The sequence below is a fragment of the Protomyctophum bolini genome (genome assembly GCF_963924005.1).
Source record: "Protomyctophum bolini genome assembly, chromosome: 9".
In the NCBI taxonomy this organism is placed as follows: Eukaryota; Metazoa; Chordata; class Actinopteri; order Myctophiformes; family Myctophidae; genus Protomyctophum; species Protomyctophum bolini.
In genome coordinates this window covers 20,045,578-20,060,874 of record NC_137870.1, presented here as the reverse complement: position 1 = coordinate 20,060,874, position 15,297 = coordinate 20,045,578, and the positions used below count along the sequence as shown (strand labels likewise).

The window sequence follows — 15,297 nt, the reverse complement described above, 5'->3', positions numbered from 1 at the left end:
AAAAAGACTCGTATACATGATTAAACATCGCTCTCTCTCTTTCCTTTGCGATGTGTTGTTTATTTGTTGCTCTATCTCTCTGTGCACTGATCTCCACTCTCCTTTTATCCAGTTAAGGGGGAGTTTTTCATTTCCACTGTCGCTAGAATGGCTTGCTCAGGGTGGGACAATGTTGAATGTTGGGTCTCTGCTCTACATGTAAAGTGTTTTGAGACAACTTGTTGTGATTTAGCACTATAATAAAATTGAATTGAATTGAATTATCCACTCTCTCTCTCTCTCTCTCCTTCTATCCTCGCTCTCTCTCCCTCCCTCCTTCTCTCTGTCTGATACCAGTGCATAAAACATGCTGAAAGTTTTCACTGGAGCTGGGTAATGAGGCAGCCCTTTGACCCCCTCACTTGATGACTTCCATACCTGTGCATGTTCAACTCTGTGTGTGTGTGTGTGTGTGTGTGTGTGTGTGGTGTGTGTGTGTGTGTGTGTGTGTGTGTGTGTGTGTGTGTGTGTGTGTGTGTGTGTGTGTGTGTGTGTGTGTGTGTGTGTGTGTGTGTGTGTGTGTGTGTGTGTGTGTGTGTGTGTGTGTGTGTGTGTTTCACTCTGCAGCTGGTGGCTGACAGGGACATGACTAATGATGGCTCAGGACAGAAATAATAGGTGGGAATTATAACACACAAAAAAGAATGTATAAAGCGCAAAGGAAAGGGAAGGACAAAAAGAGAAATGAAGATGAAAAGAGAGAGAGAGAGAGAGAGAGAGAGAGAGAGAGAGAGAGAGAGGGCTGTGAATTCTGTAAAAGCATTAAATCTGTCGGGCAGAAAGTTTGCGTCACCTTTTTATGTTTTGGGGTTTTTGTAACATTTAACACATTTGTTATATGACAGTGACATCCAAAAGTAACAACCTACAAGCTCACAACGCGTTGCATTTGGAACCGGTTTGAAAATTCCTATGCCAAAATATTTAGATGCTATAGGTTGAACGTGGTGTCTTTGTGGGTTCTATAAATATTTTACCAATATTTTACCAAGTGCATGCACGTGACTAAATGATGAAAAAAAAGATCCTGTAAAGTAATAGTTTTGAACATATGTTTCCGCCCGACGACGATTAGCGGTGTGTATTCACACAGCGGCGATCCCCATGATGCAGTTCTTGTGATTATGGTGTGTATGACATGGAAGTGGCTCGGTACAAGGCACAGATGAGTAGGTATATGACATGGATGTGGCTCGGCACAAGGCACAGATGAGTAGGCTACCGTTAGCATAACCAAAACGAAAACAAGCATAATCACAGTGAAGAACATTCTCCAGGGGATTTTGGCTTCTGCGCGATGGTTAGCAACACATGTGCCCTGTCTGAAGAGATTTCTTCAAACTTGCGGACAAAAGAAACAAAGATCATAGGCATCAGTTCAACCAATCAGATTGCTTTCAAAGAGGTATCTATTAGAGAAACCACACAACTATTGTTTTGAAAGCGAGTGGCGTGGGTAGAGAGTAGCCTCTGTGTTGGCCCGTTTGTTCCTGTAACGGAAACCAGATTTGGGGGTAGTAGATTTAGTAGCAGAAGCAGGATTTGGCCGTCTACCGACAGGCTACAACTGTCACACTCAACAGAGACCTGAAGGTCAACGGTCAGCGTCTGTACACAGAGCAGAATTTCCTAATTGCACATGATAAATGTAATCACACACAGGAAGCGTTTACCTCCACATTTCGCAGGCTTATCCTTGTCAGATGTGCCAAGCTGGCAATGGAAGAGGAGCCAAAAACACTAAGCCAACATTTTTTCAGGTGTTTTGCTCCTTGTTGTACGCTCAAAAACATAAATGGTCTGAATCAGTGGTAATCACGCACTTTAAAAAAAGAAAAAAACACCAAATGCCCCATTATTTCTTAGTAAAGGTAAACCAATTTGTGCCTTCGTAAACATAATGTCGACATGGTAAGTAGTTGAGGAGCCAGTGAAACAAGAGAAATGCAGTGAAAACAGGACCCTCTCAAAGTATTTTTCGATAAGGCTGTTTGTTGTGATAATGATGCTATCAGATCCAGCTCTCTGAGATGAGCCCTGCAAGCTGAATGGATCCGATCAGCACCCGCGATAGCTAAGTGCGGTGACAGGGTCGGGACCCACTGATACAAACTGGGGCGCCATGCCAGAAGCGAGACCTGACCACCAGACAGACAGACAGACATCCAGATAGACAGACATCCAGACCCACATCCTGTCTCAAACAAGAAAAAGGTGCAACAATTAAGTGAGGTCTGGTCATTTTCATCCTTCTGACCTTTGCCTCTCACCTCCTACATGTGAGGAGGCACGTAGCGTTGTCCACAAAATCAATGTAGGGGAACCTGTTTGTTTGTGAAGGTTGTGACAGACTGCATGGTGAGTATATAGCATACATAAATCATACATATTTGATCTATGGGGCTCTGGGCTAGCTGACCATGTGACAGCTAGCATAGCCCCCTAGTGGCCCCTGAAACCCCAAGGGTCTTGCTGGGTCCCTGACTTTGCATTCTCTGCAAATCCCCACGAGTCCACAGTATCATGTTCAAATCCCTTGTTCCCCTGTGAGAAAGGTAGAGATAGATGGAGAAAGAGAGAGTGAGCATGCGTGCGTTAAAGATGCAATTTTACAGCTTCAGCTTGGTTACAAATGTAAACAGCTTGTGTTCATATTTGCAAGCCTTTTTTCCTGCTTTATCGATGCTGATAACTTTTTTCATGCATTCTCATAACAACCTTATTGGAGTTATATCGCATGATCTATATCTTCTGAGAATGAACAGAAAATATCGTATTACGCATTTAAGGAAATGACCTGTGTGCCATTCTAATAGTGGATATATAGACACAGTGCCCTCACCCTTCCACTCACTGAGCCAGTACTGAGTCCCCTGAGGTGGCCGGTCTCCAGGCCAGGCCAGATCACAATTGCATTAACATCAGCACAGCATTTCATCAGTGCCAGCTGGGCCCCACGCTCCGGGACACCTGTAATGGAGTTTTCCCTCACGTCGACCCAACCCCGTTTGGCTTTTTATAAACACTTAAACTCCTTTTTGTCTAGCAGGCTTTACATGTGCCTGTCCTCACTGAGGCCCGCTCCTGGAACTGATCAAATCAGGCCCAAATGAAATTGCATTTGTCGCGAGGATGATCAAATGTGAACGCCCACAACAAACATATTAGCGCTCTCCTATACAGGCGAGATGCCCGCGGTATAGCGGCGGTATTGGATTAACGAAGAAACATTGAATAAGTCGAAGGGGATGTGTAGAAATGTAAGCTGACTTTGTCCCTATGTACTCCCCACACCTCCATTGCTACTCTGTGCACTGAGAAATTACAACGGTCGTATGCAAGTGAGGAATAGGAAGGCGGTGGTGGTGGAAAAAAACACTTAAAGAGATGTATTGGATTATACTGTGAATTCAGCTGCACCGTCGTTGCATGCCAATCGCAACGGAGAAGAACACACTAAGTTAAGATGAATGGATGCTGTTACAGAGCTTTAACACAGCACGACTCCTTTGAATGACAGACACCTTCTGTTAAAGGCCTGTTCTCCTCAGACCTACGTGTAAAAATAAAAAGAATTCCGAGAAGAAAATCATTATACGCGGTACACAATGTACACACATGAAAACCAGCGTAACCTATCAGGTTCGAATGTCCTCCCCATTCGGTAATGGGAAAAGGGATCTATTTTTCCTGTTTGTTATGAAAATAAACAGAGCCAGAGATGTCTGGGATGAACTGATGTGTGAACCCCGGGAGAGACCACGCGAGAGAGAGAAAGAAAGACAGAGAGAGGAGACTAAAGGGGGTCTGACTGTCTGACAGACAGCCAGTCATATGGACAGCAACTTGGCATTGGGGAATATGATTCTGCCAGAGACTGATCCATAAAGACTGGGGGAGGTCGAAGGGTAACCTCTCTATAATGAGTCATCATCACTCAGGGGTGTCTGCGGCATTGCGGCCTGTCTACGTGCACGTGAGCGTGGGGGGCGTGTGTGTGTGTGTGTGTGTGTGTGTGTGTGTGTGTGTGTGTGTGTGTGTGTGTGTGTGTGCGTGTGTCAGGGGAGACAGGGCCAGTGGATCTGCTGAGAGATAGCACAGGATAAACGAGGGCGCTCCTAACGGCGAGGGCCCCTGGAGGGGAAGACGAGAGATCTCCATGTTGTTTTACCAGAGCCCTGGCCAAAAGAATGTCACCCCGAATGTCAATTCATTTCATCAACGTTTGAAGAAGGACAAAAAAAATACATGTGTGTCGGAGGGAAAACATGGGTGAAGAGGTGAAAATGACATTCATTGGGTTATGAAATATAATAACTGTCGTAAAGTGTGTGGAATTCCTTCTGCTAGTGAGAGACTGCATTTGACTTGGTGTGTGTGTGTGTGTGTGGGGGGGGGGGGGGGGGGGGTCTGGGTAAACACCAGGGACGGCGCTCGCCGAGACGCCCGTTACCCTGGCAACCTCGCGCTGGGCAACAGTGGGTGGGGCCAAAGGGGAATTGTGGCGTTTTCATGAACTGGGATTTTTATTCATAACTAGCCATTACTTTTACTGCAGCGGAGCCTGGACTGACCACTAAGAGGGCCGTCCACACTGCCAAAACCCTGTACATGCAATCCGTAAAACAATGCCTCGCATTAAATTCCATGAATGCATTCTCACTCAAGCTGCTATGGCAATGAGTGTGTGAGTATTTATGTCTCTGTGTGTGTGTGTGTGTGTGTGTGTGTGTGTGTGTGTGTGTGTGTGTGTGTGTGTGTGTGTGTGTGTGTGTGTGTGTGTGTGTGTGTGTGTGTGTATGCTGGGGGAGGGCAGTGGAGGCCATATTTCTGGTTGCACAGCATTCAGAGGAATATCTTCATCTCTCAGTGGTTGACAGCCTGTTTGTCACCAACCAGGAACTGACCTTCAGTGCCATAACTACGTCTGTCCATACCTCTCCCTCTCTCTCTCTCTCTCTCTCTCTCTCCCTTCATCTCTCACTCCCTCTTCCACCCTTCCCCTTCTTTCTCTCCCCCCCCCCCCCATATCTTTCCCTCTCTCTCCCTCTTTCTGTCTCTGCAGCCTTTGTCATTGATCGCTGATGCGATTGGCTGCCCCCATGCTCAGTAATGACCTGCCCTGGCTAGCGGCCGGCTGCTCCACTCGGCCCCTCTTAGATTGAACTGTCAGCTGGCAGCGATTAATGTGCGGGCAGCCGGACGCAGACACACACCTGCAATGCCTCGCCCCGTCCCGCCCTGCTGTACCCCGTCCCACCACTGCTCATCCTGCTGCACAGGTGTGTGCACGCACGCACACACGCACGCACGCATGCACAATTGTTTGTTGCCAGTTTGTTATACATTTCTAAAAAAATATTAGTGCATGATGTGCATGTCAGTGCATGTACTTTTGATTGTGCGTTTTAGTATAGATGGACAGCAATAAACAAATGCATGCCTGTGTCTGAACATTATTGGGTATGCACGATCAAATATAACATAAGGGTAAATTGTTCTTACATTTTGTACACTCTCAGAGTTAAAACCAGTGGTTCTCATCCTGTGGATCGGGTCCCCACATGAGTTTTTTGGGGAGATCCCCATATGACAAAAATAGAAACAATACTTTACGTTTGATGCAGTAATGCATAAAGTATTCCAGTAATCAAACAATACTATAGAAATCACACCTGTGTGAAGTGAGGGGCGATCTTATCATCAAACACCATATCATTCCGGCCAATCGCAATTTCCGTCCTCACTTTTCCGTCTTCACTTTTTATCCTCAATACGTACTTTTCTCAGTCAAAAAATATAAGAAAGAGCCATTAATTATGAAAATAGTCGATACAGTAGATCTACACAATTTGTATCGGTGGAACCGAGTCAAACTAAGCATAATGCCCTACAAGTGCCTGTCAGGGTTGGGATCCCCAGTTCAAATTATTTTGGGGGGTTTCTGCCTGAACAGGTTGTGAACCACTGAGTTGAATGAACATTTTACTGTGTGGCTGTATAGTGTATACCTGCAAGTACAGTATGTCTGAACGTGAAAGTGTGTCCATGCATGCATGTCTGTGACTGCCGGAGCTTACAGGCCCAGGGGCGTTCTGACCTGCTGCAGCTGGGAGAGAATGTACCGCAAAGAACATTCAGAGTGTTCATTTAACCCTGAGAGACCAGTTACATTAACACTCTGAGAACAAGCAAGGAGGTGGATGTGGAGAATACACTCAGTATGGGGGTGAATATACTGTATTACTGTATATTGAATACAACATGACGAGAACTGAATATATGTAGTAAACAGCTGTCACACGGACACTCATTACTCTACATGTAGCTCAAAATATTCTGCTACTTTGACATCATTTCTGCCATCATTTTTCAACAAAATATCTATGCAGAGGAATAAAGAATGTCCAAGCAGGCGCTTTGGTGAACTACTTCAGTAACATTACGTATGAATATGACCTTCGAGCAGCGCTAACAAAACATCATCTTTCTTGCACTTCTTCATTACAGTATACTTGGCTGCCTCAGCAACCGTGAATTAGCTTATCACTCACTCGACAGTTTGAACTCAAATGGTCCCGTGCATAATAAGACCATTCACGTGAATGCCTAAAATGTTTCCACATATGTTATTTCCCAGAGCAGAGATGAGCAGGGTGTCTGGTCTCCCTTTCCCCGTCCGTCCGTCTGTCTGCCTGTAGGGGCTGAGCACTGAGGGCCAGTAGGGGCTGAGCACTGAGTGCCAGTATGGGGCTGAGTAGCCAGTCCGTCTGTCTGTCTGCCTGCCTGTAGGGGCTGAGCACTGAGGGCCAGTAGGGGCTGAGCAGCCAGTCCGTCTGTCTGTCTGCCTGTAGGGGCTGAGCACTGAGGGCCAGTAGGGGCTGAGCAGCCGGTCCGTCTGTCTGTCTGCCTGCCTGTAGGGGCTGAGCACCGAGGGCCCACGCGGCCCTCTCGTGTTGTGCTTGGCCGGCCGTCTGCTAACTGTCAGCGCAGTATCTCCTTACACTGATGAATGGGAAGTTTCCAGACCTTTCCCAAAGCCTTCATTCCCCCTCGCTCCGATGCTTCATCTATAGAGGAACAACCAAGAAAACAAGGCCTCCTCTGCCTGCCCACCGACCTCCCTCTAGGGGGAGGACCGGCACTGAGGCGGGCATGAAGGCTAAATTTATAACGGTCCCACTTGCATGGGGGGGGGGGGGGGGGGGGGGCGGAGGGGGGCAGAAACAGTGAAAGAGAAGAGATATGGTGAAAAGGGGGGGGGGAGGGGGGGGGGGGGTGACCGAACGGAAAAAGAGGGAGACAGAGAGAGGGGAGACGATGGAAGCAGCCTAATCCTCTGGATGGTGAACATGTGAATATCAGGCCTGTAGGGGTCTGCTTCGGTGTGTGAAACGGAGATAAAATCGATTAGCTTGTCCACTGACCCAGTGAGCGGAGGGAGGGGGCCTCAGTCGCTCCCGGTCCTGCCACAGTACTGACAGAGACGTCCAGGCCCCTGGGCCCTCAGGGGCCCCCTCTGAACACTGAGGTGAACAAAGTGGTGCCCTCCTGTCAAACTAAAGCCCTCAAGCACCAGCAAAACAACAAACCATGCTGCAACGCCTCACTGCTCTCTGATTCCACAAGAGACACTGTAAAGATATAGTGTGGGCGGATGGAAGAAGATACTCAGACCTCAAAAGCAGAGCTGCTTTCTTGCATGAAATACTTTCTTTCATATTAATACAAATGTTCACTTAGAACATATGCTCACAGAAAAGTGAGAAACGTACAAAAACGGACCAACAATCAATTTAATCCCCTCCTTTTCTCAAATATAGCTGATCTACAAGCTGCCAATGTGCCATTGTGTGATGCATTGTGATCTTGTAGATTTGGTATTTATGCTGAATATCCGCCTTTTTTACAGTACAGTACAGTATTACAACATCCCCAGGATATGTTGTGGGTTCATGTGGTTAACCCACTCTAAATGGCACATTCCAGGAAACCTGCTGTGAAATGAAGCATTCACAGAAAACAATTCAGGCCGGAACATCCCAAACAGTCCAGTGTGTCCACCTGTTGTAGACCCAACAGGCATGAAAATCTTCACTCCAGTTCCCTTATCTTGTTTTCCCTCACATGACTTCCTTTCGGCGGAGAGCTCCGGGTGAGGAGCACACCTTTGATTCCTGGCTCATTGTAGTCTATTTGACCCCCGGGGGTCAGCCAGTGGAAAGAAGTGGATGTGTCACCGCTAAGCTCTTCTCCGTGTTAGAATAATATTTCTGCGGGTGCTTTAGGATGCTAACGCTAATCAAAACAGGACATCCTGAGGAGGGCCGTGTGCGTCCCCCCCCTCCACACACCCCACACTCCCCCCCTGTCCCCCCCCCCCCCCCAACCCCACCACCCCTGCTCGCCGACTGCTTTATGTTTTTGTGTTTGCGGAGGAGCGACAATCCCAGGAAGCTGCGAGAAAGGGCTCATCAAAGCGCGGAGCGGGGGGCCCAGGCTGCGCCATCACTGGAATGCGCCGTGGAAAGGAATCTCCACTGTCCTATTGTTCCCTTGTTTCCTCGGTCTCATCATACGGCGGCACGTCCAGTTCACTTACAGGTACGCGGCACTAATCACCCCTGCATTCCTCTTCCCCCAGAGCCGCATTCTTTACACTGCCGCGACCCGGGCTGACCGACATACACGTGTACGCACACACACGCGCGTACAGTACATACACGTGTTGATATAACTTGTGTGGACAATAGCATTTTAGAATGGCAATTTTGTCATTTTGTGTTGTGTACCGAACATAGCCGATCTAAAAGCTCCCAATATGTCAACAATGTTGCTTGGAACAGAAACACCCCACCCCCCCACACACATGGACGAAGGAAGTGATCCAGATATATCTCTGAGGACAGGGACTTGGTGTTCCCTTCTTCTTCTTGTTCTAACGCTGAACTGTGACGGGAGACCGGTAGTGGAGAAAAGCTAAACGCCACACCGTAGTGACAGAGGGGATACGTGCTCCAACACAGCGCTTCTTCAAAAAGGGGCCCAGGGACTCCCAGGGGTCTGTGAAGCAAATTTAGAGACAGTGTAATGTTGCTATTGTCTCAAGTTTACCGGTGCACACAATGAGAGAATTTATCTCTCTGTCTACATGTTTGGAGTTCCTTGACCAGGAGCCTGTCTATATTAAGGTTTTCCTCAACATGCAAAGGCTTTAGATCTCTTACAAAAGAAGAAAAATAGAATAAAAAACTGAATTATTTCCAGTCAAAAGTGCAGCGAAGAGGAAGAGAGATGGCACTCTCTAAAAACATGCTTTTTTTAAATTGACATTTAACAGTATATTTCACGCCTTTGTGCACGGGTGTACAATATCGGCTGTTCATTTAACTGTGAGAGCACAATGGAACCAAAAGGACCCGTCCAATTTCCATGCTCTCCGAGTCACAAACAAATGAACACAGAAGATTTTACTTATCCATTTATAACTGTAAATTAACTCAGAGTTAAAAAATAACGCCCAGGATTTGACTGTGTGGTACGCCTACATAACTGTATCCATCACCACGTTGACATTCCACCACAACAAGGACAGCTGCTATCAGAACCAATCAGGACGGTGTGGCGCGCAACAAACTTCATCAGGAAGACTCAGGCTTTGATCACCTCTCCTCCCCTCATCTCCCCCGTCCTGTGGAGGTGAGGGGTCAGCACTTAATGAGGTTCAGACTGAAGAGTGTGTGTGTGTGTGTGTGTGTGTGTGTGTGTGTGTGTGTGTGTGTGTGTGTGTGTGTGTGTGTGTGTGAGTGTGTGTGTGTATGCTTGCTTGTGTGCGTGTGTGTGTGTTGGAGGGGGGGTATGTGTGTTGGAGATTAAAAGCGTGCAGGAACCATAACTTGCTGACACACACATACATACAAATATGAAGACACGCGCAAATGTGTGCGTCTAGTGTGTGCACGGACAGGGACAGGCACACTAGACTAGATTCCCTGCATCTTGTCCTTTCCACTCCTCTCAGCTACAGAGGGCCATGACCTGATGCCCCCCCCCCCCTCGCCCACATCCATCGGCAGTGCTAATTGTGAACGAAGTCTCCTCTGCATCTTTCCCTCTCCCGCTATGCCTGCTCCCTTCCTCCATCCCTCCATCAGTCTTGTCCAGTCTACTCCACCCAGGGAGATCCCCGAGCAGTCCTGGAACACAGTCCTGGAACACGCTGTTATCACCGCACTCACAAAGCGATTGTTGGATAATTCCTGTTTGTGACTTGCACTCCGTGTGAGAAAAGAAACGGCACCGAACTCTCTGTCAACTCTCCAAAACACTTTGCTGCAGTGACTTTTAAGAACAATGCTGCATGCACACACACACACACACACACACACACACACACACACACACACACACACACACACACACACACACACACACACACACACACACACACACACACACACACACACACACACACACACACACACACACACACACACACACACACACACTGTGTTTTGTACCAATAGTACCACTTACTGTATAGGTTTTGAAAATCTTAGATTTTTCTCTGGTGTGTTTTAGCAATGACTTGTTCTGATATAGCCTCATGGCTATATATTTTTTTCGCACTGGCAGATTTGTCTGGTTTCCAGGCTAGTTCTGATGCACTACTTGGCATGAAAACTTAAAAATAACTTTACTTGATCAAATTAGCTGATTAATAGTGTCTGAGTGCATGCAATCATGTAAGGGACATGCAATCTAATGCATAGCAGGAACAAAAATCTAGTACATTTCTTCACCCACCCACAAACACATTGTGTGTGTGTGTGTGTGTGTGTGTGTGTGTGTGTGTGTGTGTGTGTGTGTGTGTGTGTGTGTGTGTGTGTGTGTGTGTGTGTGTGTGTGTGTGTGTTCTGTGTGTTCTGTGCGTGCGTGCGTGCGTGCTTGAGTGAGTGTGTGCGTGCGTGTACACAATAGTTTGTGCACAGTCACATGTATCCTGGACAGTGGACATAGTATGGAACATGCAATGACAGCCTTAAACTAGCTGGCTAACTGCCTTTAAAGCAAATTACCAAATCACTTACTTTATGAGTACCACACATAGGTGCACACGGAACATTTGCCATTTGTAGTCGATGCAAAGCATTCCACACAATAAAAGCATTCCTATTCAGTAATAATGTGACTTAGCGTAGTTAGCTGATGTGAGACATGAGGACAGAATGTCGGGGCCCTGCTTCTACCACCTGCTCCAGGTAATTGATTGGACTATAAAATGACTGAAATTATTTAATTAGCTAACGGACATCGTTCCTCAAGCGTGCCAGGGAGTGTTAACTTTACACAGCCTCATTAATGGGCTACAGCGAACTGCACCATCAGCAAACTGTTGACATTCTAACTACTCAGAAATCATAACTACACACAAATCACTTTGATGTCTGAGGAAAACTTTTCAGCTCAGCAAAATGTCATTCATCTCGGAGCAGTCCGCGGTGACAACAAAATGGTGGCGGTGTCTCGCTGCGTTAGACAACTAGTCTGCAGTTCTGCATAGTCTTTTGTCTTGTGTGTATGTACATGCTTGCTATAGCGCGAACACACAAACACAACCACTGAGCGCAAATGACCACATATAATCATTTCCCTGCTGAATACAGAAACACATGCATGCACGCACACACACACAAACACACACACACACACACACACACACACACACACACACACACACGCACACACACACACACACACACTCGCGCGCACACACGCACATGCCCGCACAAGCACTCACACACATAATCTATAAAAAAAAATATGCTTAGCTTGGGAGTGCACTGTTGATAATGACCTCAGCCTTGGCACCGGAGTGGGCCAGGCCAGACTGTCGACAGACTGGAGGCCTTTGTGTGGCCTCCCTATCTCTTAACTCAATGACCTTTCGGTAGGGAAGAAAGCAGAAATTCATTTTTTTTATTTAGAAGGGTAAGGCTAGCTCATTGTTCTGTGTTGGTACGGCTTCCCTGTGGTAAACACACAGCGGTTCCCAGGCTTGACATGTTGCTACCACCCCCACCCCACACCCTCCTTCAGTGTTCCCACACAGCCCTGTCTGGGTCAATGCGCTACACACACCACCACCCACCACCTTCCCGCCTCCCTCCCCACCCCTACAAACACATGCACAAACACACAGATACGTACATACGCCCATACCGCCATGTATACGCGCCCTCCCTGTACCCCTCAAACGCCACCTAGCAACAATGGCCACGGCGAGCTAAAACCACAGCCGCCGAACCAAGTGGCTATCCGAACAGCCCCAACACTTTGTTTGTCTTTTTTCTTTTCTTTCAGGAGAGTAATTTAAGATGCCAGAGATGTGGAATTCTGCGCATAGATGGATGGAGACAGAGGAGCCAGGGGAATGTTGTCGGGGAAAGGAGGGACGAGAGTAAAAGGGGAGAGACGTCCCTCGGGTATAGGCCACTCAGTTAGGGCCCCTGGGAGGGACGTGACAGGGCCTGGAAGCTCCCTAGTTGCCGTGGACAAGGGCCATCCTTCAAGCGGGTGACAACAGCGCATAAACAAACCACTAACCTCGTCACCGGGCTCTCTGTTTACAGCCCTGAGACCCAGTCCTGGACGACTCATTAACACCAGGGACCTTCTGAAGGGCCATTTTCTGAGAGGGAGAGGGTGGGGGGGAGAGGGAGAGAGAGAGAGAGAGAGAGAGAGAGAGAGAGAGAGGGGGGGGGGGGGGGGGGGGAGTACTCCCATCACAAGGGGAGAGGAAAGTGGCCGACAAGTCAAACAGATGGGGGCGTTGATGGATGGGAGGGCCTGTGTCACAGTCACCCTACACCCCCTGCACCAGGACCCCAATACACATTACCACGCTAATACATCCACAAAGGCACATTTGGGCACCCACGCATGAGCAAACGCACAGCACTGTGTGTGTGTGTGTGTGTGTGTGTGTGTGTGTGTGTGTGTGTGTGTGTGTGTGTGTGTGTGTGTGTGTGCCTGTCATGAAGCACAATTCTAACCAGTAACCAATGCACCTGAGTTTTCCTTTAAGACCATGCAAGCACTGTGCAGACGTCACATCATGTTTATTTGAACACTTCTAAAGACAGAATATGTCATCACTGCCTCATTATGAGTTCGAATTTGAAACCCAAAAAATCATCTTCTTTAGCATTTCATCATCTGCAGTATTGGGTGAGATATGTTTGAGACTCCGCCCTGTGTCTCATAATCTGCCTGGTTAATTCATTTTAATGTCTGCTAAAATGCAGAGTTAGCCAGGCCTATACGCAATCATTGAAAAAAGCAATCATTGGAAAAAGTAGGGAGAAAAGTGAAACGGCGTTCAGAATATTGCTACGGAAGATGGAGAATCGTTTCCACCGTGTACACGACGCTTGACCCCAGTCCACTGCTTAGGGAGATACGGAACATTTGTATAGCTATACCAAAGTTTGGCAACAGGCGGAGCGCATGTAAAGAGACGCCGCTATACGGGACAACAAGGGCTGTTAAACGGGGTATCGTTCCTCGCGCCATGGGCCCATGGCCGCTCCCTCTCACCTTTTAAATGGGCCGATCCATTAACCGTTTTAATGAGCTCCACCAGACAAACGCGAGACGCACGGCCCATTGCACAATGCGAGGAGGACGCACTCCGCAGTTCGCGAATGAAGGGGCGCTGACAGCGCAGGCAGGCGCGCAGAACCACCAGTACACACACACACACACACACACACACACACACACACACACACACACACACACACACACACACACACACACACACACACACACACACACACACACACACACACACACACACACACACACACACACACACACACACACACACACACACACACACACACACACACACACACACACACACACACACACACACACACACACACACACACACACACACACACAATAAGGAGAACGACCATGCCATTAATTGTTATACTGTATAGGCCATTAATTACAGCTGCTAACAATAAATGTGCCAATAGTATAGGCTAGTAAAAGAAAAAAACATATAGCCTATATTATTTGATTGAGGATAATCGAAGTTACGAGAAATTACAAAATATCTAAAACGAATAGGCCTATTCATAAATTAACTTCCTTTTACGAGGAAACAAGAATGGGGAGTGAGTGCGTGCGCGCGCGCGCCTATAATTAGGCCTGCCACGCTCAGCTCATCAAAGTTCCCCCTCTCACCTCTCTTTGTACAGATCCAGTCTGCAATTCACGAGAGGGCGAGGCCTAAACAGGCCTTGGCTATAGTTATAAGTTGGGAAGCAAAAGGCGAGTTTTTGTGGCGCACCACATCACATCTGGGCATGTGGGATAATCAGCCAGACTCTATCAATCACTGTGCATTTACTACCTCTCCGTCACCTCCTCCGGTAGGACTCAGTAGGACTATACATGTACCCCCCCCCCCCCCCTTTTTTTTATCACACTCGTGTTTTCTATAGTATACGGTGCGCGGCTGCATGTCCATTTTAACACGGCTTCTCGGGACAGGCAGGCACAGATTGAACACATTTACCGACAGAGCCCTTATGAGGGGTCTGGGAATTTAAATATTCACTGTTGACATTGTGCAGAGCTGGCTGGAGGCCAGAGCGGGCCCAGGTCCTTGGGGACCGCGAGCACCGCGAGACCGAGCAGTTCAGAACATTCTCTCCCTCTGACTTAAGAGGTATAGAAATCTTCCTCTCACATCTTGAGTAAATAATAATCTTTAAATACTCCTAGAATTATAGTCTACTAGGCTAGCCCCCCTCCCTATTCTCAGACTGTCGCTAATGGCTTGGAACTATGCTCACAGTCACTGCAGGTCAGTTGCTGATTGTGCATTCCGTTTTAAAGCGTTGAGCATCTACCGCTGGTATATCACAAACGGGGCTATTTCGTTCGTGTGTGTGTGTGTGTGTGTGTGTGTGTGTGTGTGTGTGTGTGTGTGTGTGTGTGTGTGTGTTCGCGTGCGTGTATGTGTGATAAGTGAGAACACCCCTGACTTATTATTATTTTTGTATAAATTATTTCCCGCTTTACCCATACAATTGCACATTTGACAGACTCGACAGATGTTTAATATTTAGGCGTTTATTTACTAATAATCTCTGTATATAAAATGGGTTAAATAATTACAAGTCTGATCATATGTTCTATAACCTTTAACATTATATATCCTCAAATCTATACAAAAAG

The 15,297-nt window shown here is 47.3% G+C and overlaps 1 protein-coding gene across 14 annotated transcripts in view; it reads right to left on the bottom strand.

The window, feature by feature from the left end:
- mecom (MDS1 and EVI1 complex locus) overlaps positions 1–15,297 on the bottom strand; it is a 197,863-nt gene that overhangs the window by 180,812 nt on the left and 1,754 nt on the right. The window contains exon 1 of one of the 14 annotated variants that reach the window (XM_080772706.1): positions 12,646–12,709. The exons of the other annotated variants lie outside the window; for them this stretch is intronic. The gene's annotated coding sequence lies outside the window, so the exon portion shown is untranslated. Of the gene's footprint in view, positions 1–12,645; positions 12,710–15,297 lie in introns of those variants that run through there. 14 annotated transcript variants of the gene reach the window in all.